General features: G+C 65.3%; 1 long non-coding RNA gene across 1 annotated transcript in view; it reads left to right on the top strand.

Moving 5' to 3' along the window:
* Positions 1–435: 435 nt before the first annotated feature.
* Positions 436–13,963, top strand: part of LOC139019346 (uncharacterized) — a 39,886-nt gene continuing 26,358 nt past the window's right edge. The window contains exon 1 of the long non-coding RNA XR_011473090.1: positions 436–520. This is a non-coding gene — a long non-coding RNA (uncharacterized lncRNA). The remainder of the gene's footprint in view (positions 521–13,963) is intronic.

Below are 13,963 nucleotides of genomic sequence, written 5' to 3'. Positions count from 1 at the left end.
GTGAATAGGGTCTAAAAATATTGCCGCCCTCCGCACGGAGGGAGCATGACCCGGGAGATAAGGAGTCAGCGCGGGCTGTTCCACTGTTTGCAGTTACTCCCAACGTTAAGGATGGTTAACCCTCTCACCTGGGGCGATGTGGGGAGAGGCTTAGAGACACCGCTCTTTCCTGAGTGAGAGAGAGGTGAAAGTCCAGGCCTGAATCCGTTCGCCCCTCCGCTGGGGGCCAGGTCACCTGCCCTGGAATGAGGGGGCACTGACTCACTGATCAAAGCCAGGCTCCCAGTCCTGTCCGCTGTGGGGCAGACTTGCAGGCACGGTCACTGGTCACTGGGTTGAAGGACATGTGGGCACTGGAGCTGCCACGTGAGCTATTCGAATGCCTCCTGGGGGAGGCCCCAGGCTGCTTCCCTGGGTGGCCCGGGACAGGAGAGACACAGCTCCCGGGGCAGGGAGGGGGCAGGGAAGGGGCCCACCTGGACGTCAGGTCGGCCGCGCAGGAGCGGGTCCAGGCGTGGAGGTAGGTGGAGGCAGGCCCTTTAGTGGCGGGGAAGGATTCTAGCAGCTGCCCTGCCAGCACGGGGGGGGGGGTTCTGCCTGGCTGGTGACCCCACTTGCTCCTGGGAGGTGACCACAGGCCGTAAGCGACTCCAGCCTATGTGCCCGGCCCCTCACAGCCCCCACCATCTCACAGACGGCTCATCTGCCCCTGGAACAGCCCCAGCCCCGAGGGACCGGGGACAGGAGCCACCCTCAGCATTTGCGGAGCTCCTAGCTCATCACATTATCTGATCGAATCCTCCCCAACCAGAGGAAGAGCCGCTTCCTTACAGATGAGGAACCTGGGCCTTTTGGCTAAAGTCATCGATTCCCAGGGTCCTGCGGGGGGTGGGGTGGGGGGAGTGGGGGGTGGGAGGGAGGTGAGGGGGGGGGCCCTCGGGGAGGTGGGGGCTGGTCCGCCTTTGGTGACTAAGCTGGACAGATGGGTGAGGCCCCTGTGCCCTGGGGTCACTCCATGTCCACACGTCCTTTCGGACCTGAGTTCTCAGGAGTCCTCGCTCCTAACCGGGGCGGGTCACCGTGACCGGGCAAGTCGCTTACCTTCGCCAGCACCCCGGGGTTAACTAAACACTCCTGCGCAAGCCTGGGGGTGCCGTGTCTCTACATTCTTGGCTTTTATGCATTTTCCTGAAAAAGAAAAAAAAACCACACTGTCCAATAGTTTTATTGCCATATTTTTAGCACAACAGGGAGTGTCCTATTATTAACCCCCTTGGGTGTCTGGACGTCCTCGGGTCGGCTTCGTGTTTGTGCTAAAAGCGCCGGTGTCGTCAGGACTTCTCGCTTCCAGGTGGCCTGACCCCGGCCCCTTGCCCCCGGCCCCTCGCCTGGGCCGCTGGAGGAGGGTGGAGGGTGGAGCGCAGGGCTGGAGGGCAGAGGGCACTTGAGGACCGGCCTGCCACCCAGCCTCCCTCCCCTCTGCTCCTCCTACGAGGAGGGGAGGCAGGCGGAGTGCGATGGAGGCTTGGAGCTCCGTTCAGCTCAGGGGACCTCACGGGCGTCCCTGTCCTTCCCTTTTACCCACGAGGGAACGAGGGAACGAGGGAACGAGGAACGAGGGAAGGAAGCCCCAGAGACAAGTCACACCAGGGGCCGCTCGTGCTGAGGAGCCGCGAGGCTGACCCAGATCGGGCCTGCCGAGGGCCGCTCCCCCGGACCCCCTGCGCGCTCACGCCCTGCAGGGACGCCCCCGGGTGCTCGGGCGCAGGCTTTCTGCCCGGCGCCCTGTGGTTGCGCCTCTGGACGGTGCTCCCACCTGCCTCTGTGTCCGCCCGGGGTGCAGGCCTCTGGCCGCCTCTGTGCAGCTGGTCTGGGCTGGCCTTGGCCGGGTCCGGCCTGCCGCCCGCACTTCCTCGTCCGTCCTCTGCGGCCACCTGGGCGGTGGGGCATCGGCGCTCACAGCCGGGCGGGCGGGCGCCTGGCTGCCTCCCCGCCTCCCCGCCCGCAGCTGCAGCGGCCTCAGCTCCGGGCCTGACCGCCCGCACGCGCCTGTCTGTGCCTCCGGCCGCGGGCGGCCCTGCGGAGGCGGGAGTTCGCTCCGGTCGTTGGACACACAGCTGTGGTCAGGGCTGTCGGTCCCCCGGCGTCGGGGCCATCAGTGCCGAGGCAGGTGCTCTGCCCCAGGGTGGCCGAGGCCCGGCCGCAGTGCACGGCCCTCAGGCCGCCCTGAGCGCTGCTTCTCCCAGTTACAGGGACCGTGACCGGGGCAGGCGCCGCCGCCCTCGCGATGCCTGTCTTTGGGGTTGGCTGCCGTGCAGCTGGCATCAGAGGGAGCTGCGCGTGCAGGGCTCCCAGGGGTGTGAGCTGGGGGGTAGCCACTCTCCCACAGCCTGCAGCCTGGGTCAGAGCCTGGGGTAGGCCTTCATTTATTTATTTTTAAATGTACTTTTATTGATTTCAGAGAGGAAGGGAGAGGGAGAGGGAGAGAGGGAGAAACATCCATGGTGAGAGAGGATCACAGATCGGCTGCCTCCTGCACGCCCCACACTGGGCATGGGGCCCACAACCCAGGCCTGTACCCTGACCGGGAGTCGAACCGTGACCTCCTGGTTCCTAGGTCGACGCTCAGCCACTGAGCCCCGCCGGCCGGGATTCTTCGTGGTTTGAGTGGGTGCTGGTTTCATCCTGAGCTCTGCCCAGACCCCGCTGCGTGGGCCTGGCTTTTCTCCATGCTTTGCTTACTCCACACACCTTCCCAGAGGAAGTTTTCCTCCTCAGTGTGGGGGTGACCAGCAGCCCCACTCGCCGTCGGTCCGAGGGTGTGCTGCACGTGTGCACACGCGTGTGGCGTGCATGTGAGAGATGTGTGGATCCTGGTGCCTTTACCTGCCGCTTCTGCCTGTTCTCACCTGTCATGTGCCCGAGGCAGGATGCACACTCAGGCAATGCTTATGAAATGAGCGAGGAAATCAAAGACGCCTTCCTGGAGGAGGTGGCGCTGAAGCTGAGGCTAGACAGAGCGTCAGTCACACTTGCCCAGGGAGAGAGGCAGGGAGGGGGGGTGGGAAGGGGGCTGGACAGACACGTGGAAATGCACGCAGCCTCCAACTTCTGACCAAGCCAGAGGGCAGGTTGGCTTTGCTTTGTCACAAGCCGTGTGTTTGGGGCGAGCGAGTTCCCAGGGGAAAGTCATAAATGTTTACCTGTTTGTTCATAAACATTGACTTGCCAGGGACCCTCTCTGAGGCCAACGTGAGGCTGGGGGAGGGGTGCTGGTGGGCTGGTGGGGAGGCCCATGGAGCCAGTGGGCCCCTCGTGCCGGGTGGGAGTCAGGTGGGGAGGGGGTGTCAGGTGAGAGTCAGAAAGGAGGGCGCCGGCCTGAGGGGGGGCAGGCATTACTCAGAGGGAGGGAGCCGTGGGAGCCGGCGTGGGGATGTGGGAGCCTTCACGCAGGATGCCTGGGTGGGCCCGGACCGCCGCGTGGACCCGCCCAGGTGCCCAAGGTCTGCAGGTACCGTCCTCGCGCCTGTCCGGAGCCAGGGACCGGGTAGGAGCAGAGCCTCGCTCCTCCCACCAGGGGTTCCTCAGGGCCTGGGATGGGCGTGTCCTCAGCACCAGGAACCCTGGCGCTGCAGGCCCTCGTCGGAGCAGAAACACTTCTCTCGGGGCTGGGGCCACGGGAGCCGAGACCCTGTAAGATCCCTAAGACTGTGGTTCTGGGGAGCCCAGGAGGCCCTGTCCAAACGGCCTCTTAGCTGGCCCGCTGGGGACACGCCCATGGGCACATGTGTAAGGGCACACGCACGGGCACACACACGGGCACACGCCCAGGGACGTCAGCGTGGGGTCAGATTTCCCCCTTAGTCAGGGGACCGCCCGCCAGCTCATTGTTCAGCTCATCGTCTCCTCTCCTCTCCTCTCCTCTCCTCTCCTCTCCTCTCCTCTCCTCTCCTCTCCTCTCCTCTCTTCCCCTCCCCTCCCCTCCCCTCTCCTCTCCTCTCCTCTCCTCTCCTCTCCTCCCCTCCCCTCCCCTCCCCTCCCCTCCCCTCCCCTTCCCTTCCCTCCCCTCTCCTCTCCTCTCATCATCTGCTTCATGTGTTTCCCTGTGTCCCTCCCCATCAGGAAAGGGTCCCAGGTGGCTGCTAAGCATATAGAATAGAGAACTACAGCAGGAATTACAAGTTGGGTGAAAGCCCGGCTGGTGTGGCTCAGTGGGTGAGCGTCGACCTATAAACCAGGAAGTCACAGTTCAATCCCCGTCGGGGCACAGGCCTGGGCTGCAGGCTCGGTCCCTAGTGGGGGGCGTGCAGGAGGCAGCCGATCCACGATTCTCATCATTAATGTTCCTCTCTCCCTCCCCCTTCCTCTCTGACATCGACATGTACGTATTAAGTGGGGTGAGGAATGATAGGGGCGGGACAACACAGTGCCGATCACCCGCTCAGCCGCTGGGCTGTGGCTTCGCTGCACCCTGCCTCCTTCCTTTCAGGCCTCTGGCCGCGCCGTGGGCTGTGAAGGGTTAGGCTCAGCTGCCGGCGCTCTTCCGCTGCCAGAGCCTCGCGTCCATCGCAGTGAAAGGTGCCGACTGGGAAGGGAAGGCTGGGCTTCGGGTAGGCGCGGTGTCGCCGAGCACTCGGCCGCGTGCTGAGCTGCCAATGACTTTGTGACGTGAATGCGGTCGGCCGCCCGAGCGCTGAGCTGCCCCGAGTGCCCCCACCGGGTTCCCAGGCCTGCAGGCCCCGGCCCCGCACAGCTCGGGGCCCACCCAGACTCGGGGGCCTTCTGTTCCAGGGGCCCAAGGAGACCACAGACCCCACCTGCTGGAGCAGCGGGTATAGGGGGAGCCCCTGGGATTGCACTTGCCTTGCAGTCCCTAATGGAGAGGGAAACCAGAGGGGCAGATAGGGGTGGGGTGGGGGGCATGGCTAAAAGTTGGGGGGCCGTGGATCTAGCTCCTCTGGGGCTGGTTCCGGGTGGATGAGTACACCTGAGAGTGAGCGCACCCCGCTGAGCCTGTTCCTGTGAGAAGCAGAGGAGTGAGGCCGAGCCCCCCCCCCCCCGCCCCCCCCCCCCCCCCCCCCGCCCAGCCGCCTCTCCAAGGACGGCATCCATGCGGCAACTGTCTGCCGGGAAGCGGCCTCCAGGTCCCCCTGCGGCCATTTTCCTGAGCGGCGAGCATTGCAGCGCGTTCTGGAATTACGCTGCTTTGCTTCTTGTCTCCAGTGATCTTCCTCCTCTCACTACTCGAGTTTCCTGGGGAACAGCGTTCAAATGCAGCGTCGGTGTGCGTGCATGCATGTGCGTGTGTGTACGCACATGTGTGTGCATATGTGCACGCGTGTACATGTGTGTGCGTGCGTGTATCCCTCTGTGTGCGTGCATGCGTGTACGCACGTGTGCATGTGTGTGCGTGCGTGCGCACCCGTGTGTGTGTGAGAGAGAGATGACCTTGGAGAGAGTGCTGGCATTGGATGATGGGGACGGGCTCACCGCTGGGAGAGAAGCTGGGCCAGAGGCGGGAGCTGGAAGCGGGAGCCCCACTCTGTGGCCTGAGGTCCTGGCTCGGAGGCTGGAGGCGGTGTCTCCGGGCAGCCTGCTCCCCGGCAGCCTGAGGGGGAGGCTGGCGGGGGCGGGAGAGATGCTGGCAGCAGAGAGAGGCCCAGCAGCGCCTCCCTGGCGCAGGATCAGGGAGCTCCGCCTTCTCGCCCGCCCTTAACCCTAACCCCGAGCCTCACAGACTCAGCGAGAGGAGGGCGCACCCACTCCGAGTCCTGCCCGGGAGCTCGGCCGAGGACACTGGCTCGTCCGACAGGCAGGCCCCCAGCTGCGAGCGCCTCGCTCGCCTGCCCTCGTGGTCAGAAAAAGCTTCTGCAGAACCAAGGGCGGGAGCTGCCCGGATCCCCTACGTGTGTTCCGCGCTTCCTCTGCGTGGGGCCTCCTAGGCCCACGGTGGACACGCCTGGCAGGCGTGCTTCCCTGGCTGGTGGCGCTCTGTCCTGGACAGGAGGCTTGGGGGGCTGGAGCCCCACCCCAGGGTGTGTGGACACGCAGGAGGCCTGGACGCTGTCACGTGGCTGGGCCTTGGGCGTCCAGCAGGTGGGCGGGCCCCGTGGCCCAGATGAGGCCCCTGCCGGGGCGAAGCATTGCTCTGCTCGCTGTCCCCCGCTCCACCGACCAGCCCAGCGGGAGAGCTAAGAGCCGACCAGTTAACCACATGACCGTGAACGGGCACAAACAGGGTTAACTCAGGACAGTGGTGGGGAAGCTGGAGGAGGGAGGGGGTGATGCAGGATCTTCCGGGGGGGGGGGGTGTCGTGGGAGGGTAGGGAAGGAGGACAGCTTGAGCTGAAGGGGTGTGTGCAGACCTGTGCAGGGGTGGGTGGCGAGGGGTGCAGATTCGAGAACATTGCTCCAGAGAGAGAGAGAGAGAGAATGGAATCGGGAGAGGGAGGCCGCGGCTGGCCACGCGGGCCTAAGGAGCCGTGTGGGAGGCTGTTTGTGTCCCCAGAGTATTGCTGGAGGGGACTCCCCCCGCCTGGGATGGGGAGGACTTGGAGGGGACCAGGGGAGGCTGAGGTGGGGAGCACCAGTCAGCCCTGGGTCCCGGGCTGGGGGGGGTGTCCTGCTCTGTGAGGGGGTGAAGGGCACGGGGGACGGGTTCTCCAGGTGCCAGGGAGCACAGGGCTCACGCGGTCCTCAGTCACAGAGAGGGCTGCAGGCTCCCAAGCAGCAGGTCTGTGAGGGTCAGGAGTGGTTGTGGACAACTCGAGCCTGGGGGCCTCCGACGCGTTTCCTCTGTGTCGCTGTGGGAGGCGGAGCAGGAGTCGGGGTGGAGGTCAGATTGGGGAGAAACGGACAGATTTGGGTGCTGGAGACACAGCAGGGAGTAAGCTCGCCTCCAGGAGTTCAGCAAGGGGGACCGGCCCCCCAAGACTCGGGGCACCAGGCGGGGACCCCGCACCCAGGGCGGGAGGGGGCCCCGCACCCAGGGCGGGGGGGGGTCCCGCACCCAGGGAGGGAGGGGGCCCCGCACCCAGGGCGGGAGGGGGCCCCGCACCCAGGGCGGGAGGGGGCCCCGCACCCAGGGAGGGAGGGGGCCCCGCACCCAGGGCGGGAGGGGGCCCCGCACCCAGGGCGGGAGGGGGCCCCGCACCCAGGGAGGGAGGGGGCCCCGCACCCAGGGCGGGAGGGGGCCCCGCACCCAGGGCGGGAGGGGGCCCCGCACCCAGGGAGGGAGGGGGCCCCGCACCCAGGGCGGGAGGGGGCCCAGGCTGAGCGGGGAGAAAGGGGCGAGAGGGCGGGGCAGCGGGAGACAAGCTGTCACAGAGGCGGCGGCCACGCGGTTGCCGAGCTGGGTGGGCAGCGCCCGTGGTGAGCTGCTGGACACCGAGGCGGCGGTGGGTGGACGTGGGCAGGAGAGGAAGCGGCGGCCGGACAAGCCCTGAGGAAGTGGGAAGGGAGAGATACGTGCTCCTTCGGGTGCGGGCCTGGCAGGCACGTTGGTCTGAGTGTGGGTGGGCCAGGCTCCGACAGGCTCCTCGCGGGCCAGGAGTGAGTGCTGGCGAGGAGAGTCATGTGTTTGACCTAAAAACACAAACTCATGTGCCCAGGGATGATTCCAATCACATGGTCACTGTCAGAGGGGTGGGGGTGACCTCCCTCCCCAGGAGGCTCAAAGGGGGCGTCAGCGTCCCGGGCCGCGCAGCCGTGAGCAGAGCGGGGTAGGGAGCAGGCACGCTGACCAGTCCCACTGAAGACCGAGTCCCCCCCCCGGGGCCGCCGCCTTTCAGCTGGGCCTTGTCCTGGCTCGGGCCCCCCTCACCCCGGGCGAGTCCCCCCTGGGAGGGCTGGGCTGGTATCACCAGGGAGGCGCTGGGCGCTGGAGCTCCTGACAGCGGACCGTGCGGGCTCCTCCCAGCTCCGCGTGCCCATCACACGGCATGGGGGCCGCAGCGGGGTGTTCCCTCCACGCAGCCTGGCACGGGGGCCGCAGCGGGGTGTTCCCGCCCGCAGCCTGGCACAGGGGCCGCAGCGGGATGTCCGCCTGCAGCCTGGCACGGGGGCCGCAGCGGGGTGTCCGCCCGCAGCCTGGCACGGGGGCCGCAGCGGGGTGTTCCCGCCCGCAGCCTGGCACAGGGGCCGCAGCGGGGTGTTCGCCCGCAGCCTGGCACAAATCGGAGCGTTTGGGCTCTCGGCAGAGCCGGTGGTTGACGGTTGCAGCACAGCTCGCTGGTCATCCCGGAGGACACGGGGTCCCTGGGCAGAAGCCTCTGTTCCAGACAAACCTTCGTCGCGGCCGAGTGACCGAGGTGTCCTGACTCCCCTGCTGTGCCCCCCTCGGTCCTCCCCGCTCAGGCCACGTGGCCTGGGCTCCACTAGCTGAGCTCTGGGGGGCAGGAGGGAGCTGGGGCTGCTGGCTGGAGCCTGGCGGTGCCCCGGCCGGCGGGACCTCAGTGGTCACCGTCCCCTGCAGCTTCCCCCGCGGTGACTTCAGACCCAGCCGCTCAGGGCCGGCCTCTACTTGCCCACACGGAGCTGCTTTACACGTAGACGCCAGGGCTGTGTCCTGCCTGCGGGAGGGGCCTGCCTGGGGCGGCGGCCTGTGTGGGGTGCCCCCCCCCCCACCCTGGGCTGCTGTGCCCACCCCACTCCCAGCCCGGCCTGAGGCCCGGCGCCCACGATGGCAGCAGAGCTGAGTGACGGCAGGACCGACGGGGAAGGTTCCAGGCCTCCAGGCCGCGCGCCTGTGCCCCGTCTCTGCCGTGTCTGGGGCGCCGGCCCCCCTGCGCGGGGTCACATGCGCCCGGGGCTGCCACGGGGCTTTCCTGGGCCAGCGGTGCCACCTGCCTGGCCCGAGGCCGGGCGCACAGTGGGTGCCGGAGGCTTCCCTTTTCTGCCTGCCAGCCGGGCCGCTGCGGCCGCTGCCTGGGCCCCACGTCCCGACCTGCAGCCGCGGCGCCCCCCACGTGACGCTCCGTGCAGCTGATGGCGAGCGCTGTGCTATTTCCAGCCCACGTGGAAGTGTTTTTTCAAACGGGACCATCTGCTGCGGCCCGGCCCCGATGATACAGTCAGGGCCTGCCCGCCGCATCCTCTCGCCCGAGTTCCAGGAACCGGGTGAATCAGCCGCCGCCGAACCCCTCCTGCTGCCCCCGAGGTGGCCCGCCAGCAGCCAGCACAGCCCTGGGGCAGGGGCACCGCCGGCTTCTCCGAGGCGGGAGGGGGACCCCCTCAGCGCAGAGCCCGGGGAAGGCCCGCTGGGGCCCCTCAGCCATTCCTCCCCGGGGCTGCGCCAGGTTCAAGCGCAGATGCTGTGTGTCACAGAGGAGTGAGCGCCAGCAGGCCACCTGCTCTGGCTGCCCCTGGAAGATCCCTGGGCCTGCTTTGGGGTGCAAAGAGGGGGTTCCCCTTTCATGGGGCTGCTCGAGCTGGCATCCGCCCTGGCCACGGAGGATGTTACTAAACACCGACCACACGCTCAGCTCTTGGCTTTGCTCACCGCCCTCTTTCCTCCCCAGCAAAATGGAGCGGGTGTATGACTCGGGGTGCACAGAGAGGGTGTATGACTCGGGGTGCACAGAGGGGTGTATAACTCGGGGTGCACAGAGAGGGTGTATAACTCAGGGTGCACAGAGAGGGTATATGATTTGGGGTGCACAGAGGGTGTATGACTCGGGGTGCACAGAGAGGGAGTATGACTTGGGGTGCACAGAGAGGGTATATGACTCGGGGTGCACAGAGAGGGTGTATAACTCGGGGTGCACAGAGAGGGTGTATGACTCGGGGTGCACAGTGAGGGTATATGACTTGGGGTGCACAGTGAGGGTATATAACTCGGGGTGCACAGAGGGTGTATGACTCGGGGTGCACAGAGAGGGAGTATGACTTGGGGTGCACAGAGAGGGAGTATGACTTGGGGTGCACAGAGAGGGTGTATAACTCGGGGTGCACAGTGAGGGTGTATAACTCGGGGTGCACAGTGAGGGTGTATGACTCGGGGTGCACAGAGAGGGAGTATGACTCGGGGTGCACAGAGAGGGTGTATAACTCGGGGTGCACAGTGAGGGTGTATGACTCGGGGTGCACAGTGAGGGTATATGACTCGGGGTGCACAGAGAGGGAGTATGACTCGGGGTGCACAGAGGGTGTATAACTCGGGGTGCACAGAGAGGGTATATGACTTGGGGTGCACAGAGAGGGTATATAACTCGGGGTGCACAGAGGGTGTATGACTCGGGGTGCACAGAGAGGGTGTATGACCTAGAGTCGGCCCCGCCCCATGCGTCCTGTGCCCCGGGCAGGGTAAGCAGCCCTGAGCCTCGGTCTGCTCATCTGGGACATGGGCCGATCCGACCTCATGCCAGGGAGTCTGCGGTGCAGGGACAACGTGTGGGGAGGGTTTGGTGCCGCCGCCCGGCTATTGTTCTCTCCATCGCTGCGGCCTCGGGCTGTGAGGGGGTCCGAGCCGCGCAGGCTGTACCTCACGCCTCACCGGCTCCGTGTGCCTTCGCCACCCCCGGGCTGGTCATGTCCCCGGCAGGGAGCAGGGTTAGGAAGTGCACGGGCCAACGCGAACCGCCTGTCGGTGTGGCCCCGGCGGCTGTCACTCCACCACGGGCCAGATCACTGGGACCACAGCCTCCCAGGACCGTGACGCAGCCGGACCTCCCAGCAGGGGTTTCCGGGCCCCTTCTCCCTCGGGACACTTCTGGCCGCCAGGGCTGTGGGCGGGTGCCTTCGGGGCGCTCCTGGCACCTGACCCACAGCTGGTCCCCGCGCCTCCTGGGGTGGGTGCCTCGGGGGGTGGCCGGGAGCGGGCCCCAAGCGCCACTTCCTGTCCCCGGGCCTCCGCGCTGCACCGGCCCCGCGGCGTCTCTGTGGTCACCGCGCTCGCACTTCCTGCAGCTGCTGCTGGTTTCCAGCGGCTCCCAGGACGGACTGGGAAGGCCACGCGGTGCGTGATTCACCGCCGGCTGGGCTGCCGGTGCTGACTCGGTCTGCGAGGGCCCCGCCTCCCGCCCGGGTGACACCGAACACCCCGCACACTCACCGGGAACCGGAAGCTCCCGGCTGGTGCGCGTCCTGGGGGCGAGGGAGTTTTCTGGGGGCACCAGAGCCTGAGTCAGTGGCACCGGCTGGCGCGGCCGCCTGGGGGGCCGGGGCTCTCTGAGGGGGCAGCCGCGGTGAGCTGGCGGGACCCGGGCCGGGGTCTGGGAGTCGCATGGAAATGTTGTTCTGGGGCATTTCCAAAGGCGCACGGAAAAGCCCGCGAGCCCCTGCCGCCTCGGATGGCATCTCCCACGGGCAGGACCTGTGCCCAGGTTCAAAGTTGCCCAGAATGTTGGTAGGCAGTGGGTTAGGTGAGTGTCTTTATTTATTATTATTATTTTAAAATATATTTTTACTGATTTCAGAGAGGAAGGGGGAGAGGGAGAGAGAAACATCAGTGATGAGAGAGAACCACTGCTAGAGACAAAACAGCTGCCTCCTGCATGTGCCCTGACCGGGAATCGAACCCCGACCTCCTGGTTCATAGGTTACCTACACTCCACTGCTGAGCCACGCCGGTCAGGTTTGAGTGTCTTTGTCTAGCTTGTCACTTGTGGGGACGGGGCCCTGCCTGGAGAGCGGGGGCCCCTGGGAGGGTGAGGCCTGGCCGGGGCCCAGCAGCTGGCGCTCACCTGACGCTCCAGGTGGTCCGGCCTCAGCACCAAGGTGAGAAGGACACGTTGGATTTCAGTGGCAGGTTTCCTGACTTTTTTTTTTTTTTTTAAAAGAGCTATTTATTTATTTATTTTAAAGTATGTTTTATTGAGTTTTTACAGAGAGGAAGGGAGAGGGATAGAGAGTTAGAAACATTGATGAAAGAGAAACACTGATCAGCTGCCTCCTGCACACCTCCCACTGGGGATGTGCCCGCAACCACGGTACATGCCCTTGACCAGAATCGAACCTGGGACCCTTCAGTCCGCAGGCTGACGCTCTATCCACTGAGCCAAACCGGTCAGGGCTGGTGGCTTTTCTTGTTAGGCGTGGTCTGTGAGGAATAAAGACGACACCCCGGGAGGAACGGGATGATTCATTCCGCGCCTATCGGCTGCCCCCTCCGTGGGTACCGTGCTCTGTGCTAGACATAGTGAGGGGCCACCCGGCACCCGGAGCCCACAGCGGTCCTCAGGGTCCCCGTCTGCGGGAAGCAGGCCAAATGGGCAACCAGGGTGCCGCCTAATTGGGAGAAGACCCCTAAGGAGACACAGGGATGCGCAGGGGGCTCCCTGGAGCAGCTGGTGAAACCTGAACTCTTGCATCCTCCATGGTAATCAGGTGAGGGCGAGGGAGAAAGTTGGCAATGGCCTCAGTAGGTTTGGGGTTCATCCCAGCTCTGACCGTGTGTACTAGTAGCACAGTTGGCTCAGACAAGTCCCTGCCCCTCCCTAAGCCTCAGTTTTCTCATCTGTGTAATGGGTTTAATGACATTTCTTTTTACAATGGTGGTTTCCATTGATTTTGAGAGAGAGAGAGAGAGAGAGAGAGAGGGAGGGAGAGAGAGACATCGATTGGTTGCCTCCTGCACACGCTCCAACTGGGAATCAAACCCGCAACCTTTTGGACGGACATGAAGTGATACAGTTGACCTTGAACAATGCCAATTTTAAAAAAATCCACATATAAGTGGACCTGGTAGTTCAAACCCCTGCTGTTCACGGGGCAACTGTATTTGGATTCCCAGCTGGGAACCCACGGATGAGGGGCCCCCTGCTACACAGTGGTGGGGAGTGGGCACCCTTAACCCCGGAGTTGGTCAAGCGTCCGCTGTTCATGCAAAGCACTGCAGAGCGCTCAGCGAGCCCGGGAACTCAGCACAGGCAGCAATCGTAACTGCCAGCGTTTCACGGCCTTTTGGCTGGTTGAGTGACAGGAGCGGACGCTGTCATCACCCCTAAAGACTCCTGGAGATTTGGCCAGTACAGGCGCTTTGCTGAGCATAAGACACACCGACTGCCCAGCCGCTGTGGCTCAGGGGCTGAGCGTCGACCTAGGAACCAGGAGGTCAGGGTTGGATTCCCGGTCAGGGCACAGGCCCGGGTTGTGGGCTCGGTCCCCAGTGGGGGGCGTGCAGGAGGCAGCCGGTCAGTGATGCTCTCATCATTGATGTTTTTCTCTCTCCCCTCTCCCTTCCCCTCTGAAATCAACTCCCTGTGACGCCTCCTTTCTGGCCTCAGCTTTTGCACAGGCCCTTTCCTTTGTGCACGGCTCTGTCTGCTGGCTTCGGAGGGCGGGTGGCGCGTTTTGGGGGGGCGCCTCGCACCAGACGCCCACAGCGGGAGGCACCGCAGCAGCCCAGGTGCATTCGCAGGAAACGCGTGCAGCTGTGGCGCCCACATCAAAGGCGTGTGGCCTGTGTGGGAGTCCAGGCCGCTCGCGGAGCTATTCCTGGCGCGTCGCTGCCTCGCTGTGATACGCGGCCTCTCTCTATCTCGGTCTCCCCACCTCTCACACGGGCAAGGCCTACCTTTTCTGGTTTCACAGAAACGCACAGGCCAACCACGTCACCGGCTGGGACCGGCCTGCCTGGGGCCCGGGGACCAGGCGCCGGGGGCTCTGAGAGCCCTTCCGACGAGGTCTGCACTCGGTTTCTCAGAGAAAGCGACCCCCTGAGCTGCAGCGCCCCTGGTTCAAGGTGACCACAGTGTCCCCACGGCTCCCGGCCCCGGCCCGGCCTCTGCACGGCCTCCCAGCCCACATTCAGGCTCTGAGGCTCTTCTGTTTAACTGCCCTCAGTCACCCCGCAGAGCCGGCCTGGCCCCCCCTCCCGCCCACCTGCCCCCTCCCATGTGTGGGTGTCAGTGCACACAGCAGCTTCAAGCGCCCCAGGCGGGCGGGGCTCCTTCCCAGGCACGGAGTCTCTGCAAACGCTGCTGCCTCACTGCACGTCCTCCTGCTCCCGTCAGCAAACTCCTCT

Source organism: Myotis yumanensis, unplaced genomic scaffold (genome assembly GCF_028538775.1).
Source record: "Myotis yumanensis isolate MYYU_CA2020_CCGP unplaced genomic scaffold, mMyoYum1.0.hap1 SCAF_11, whole genome shotgun sequence".
Classification (NCBI taxonomy): domain Eukaryota; kingdom Metazoa; phylum Chordata; class Mammalia; order Chiroptera; family Vespertilionidae; genus Myotis; species Myotis yumanensis.
Note: the sequence above shows the minus strand (reverse complement) of the source record. Positions and strands in the feature narration are given on the sequence as shown.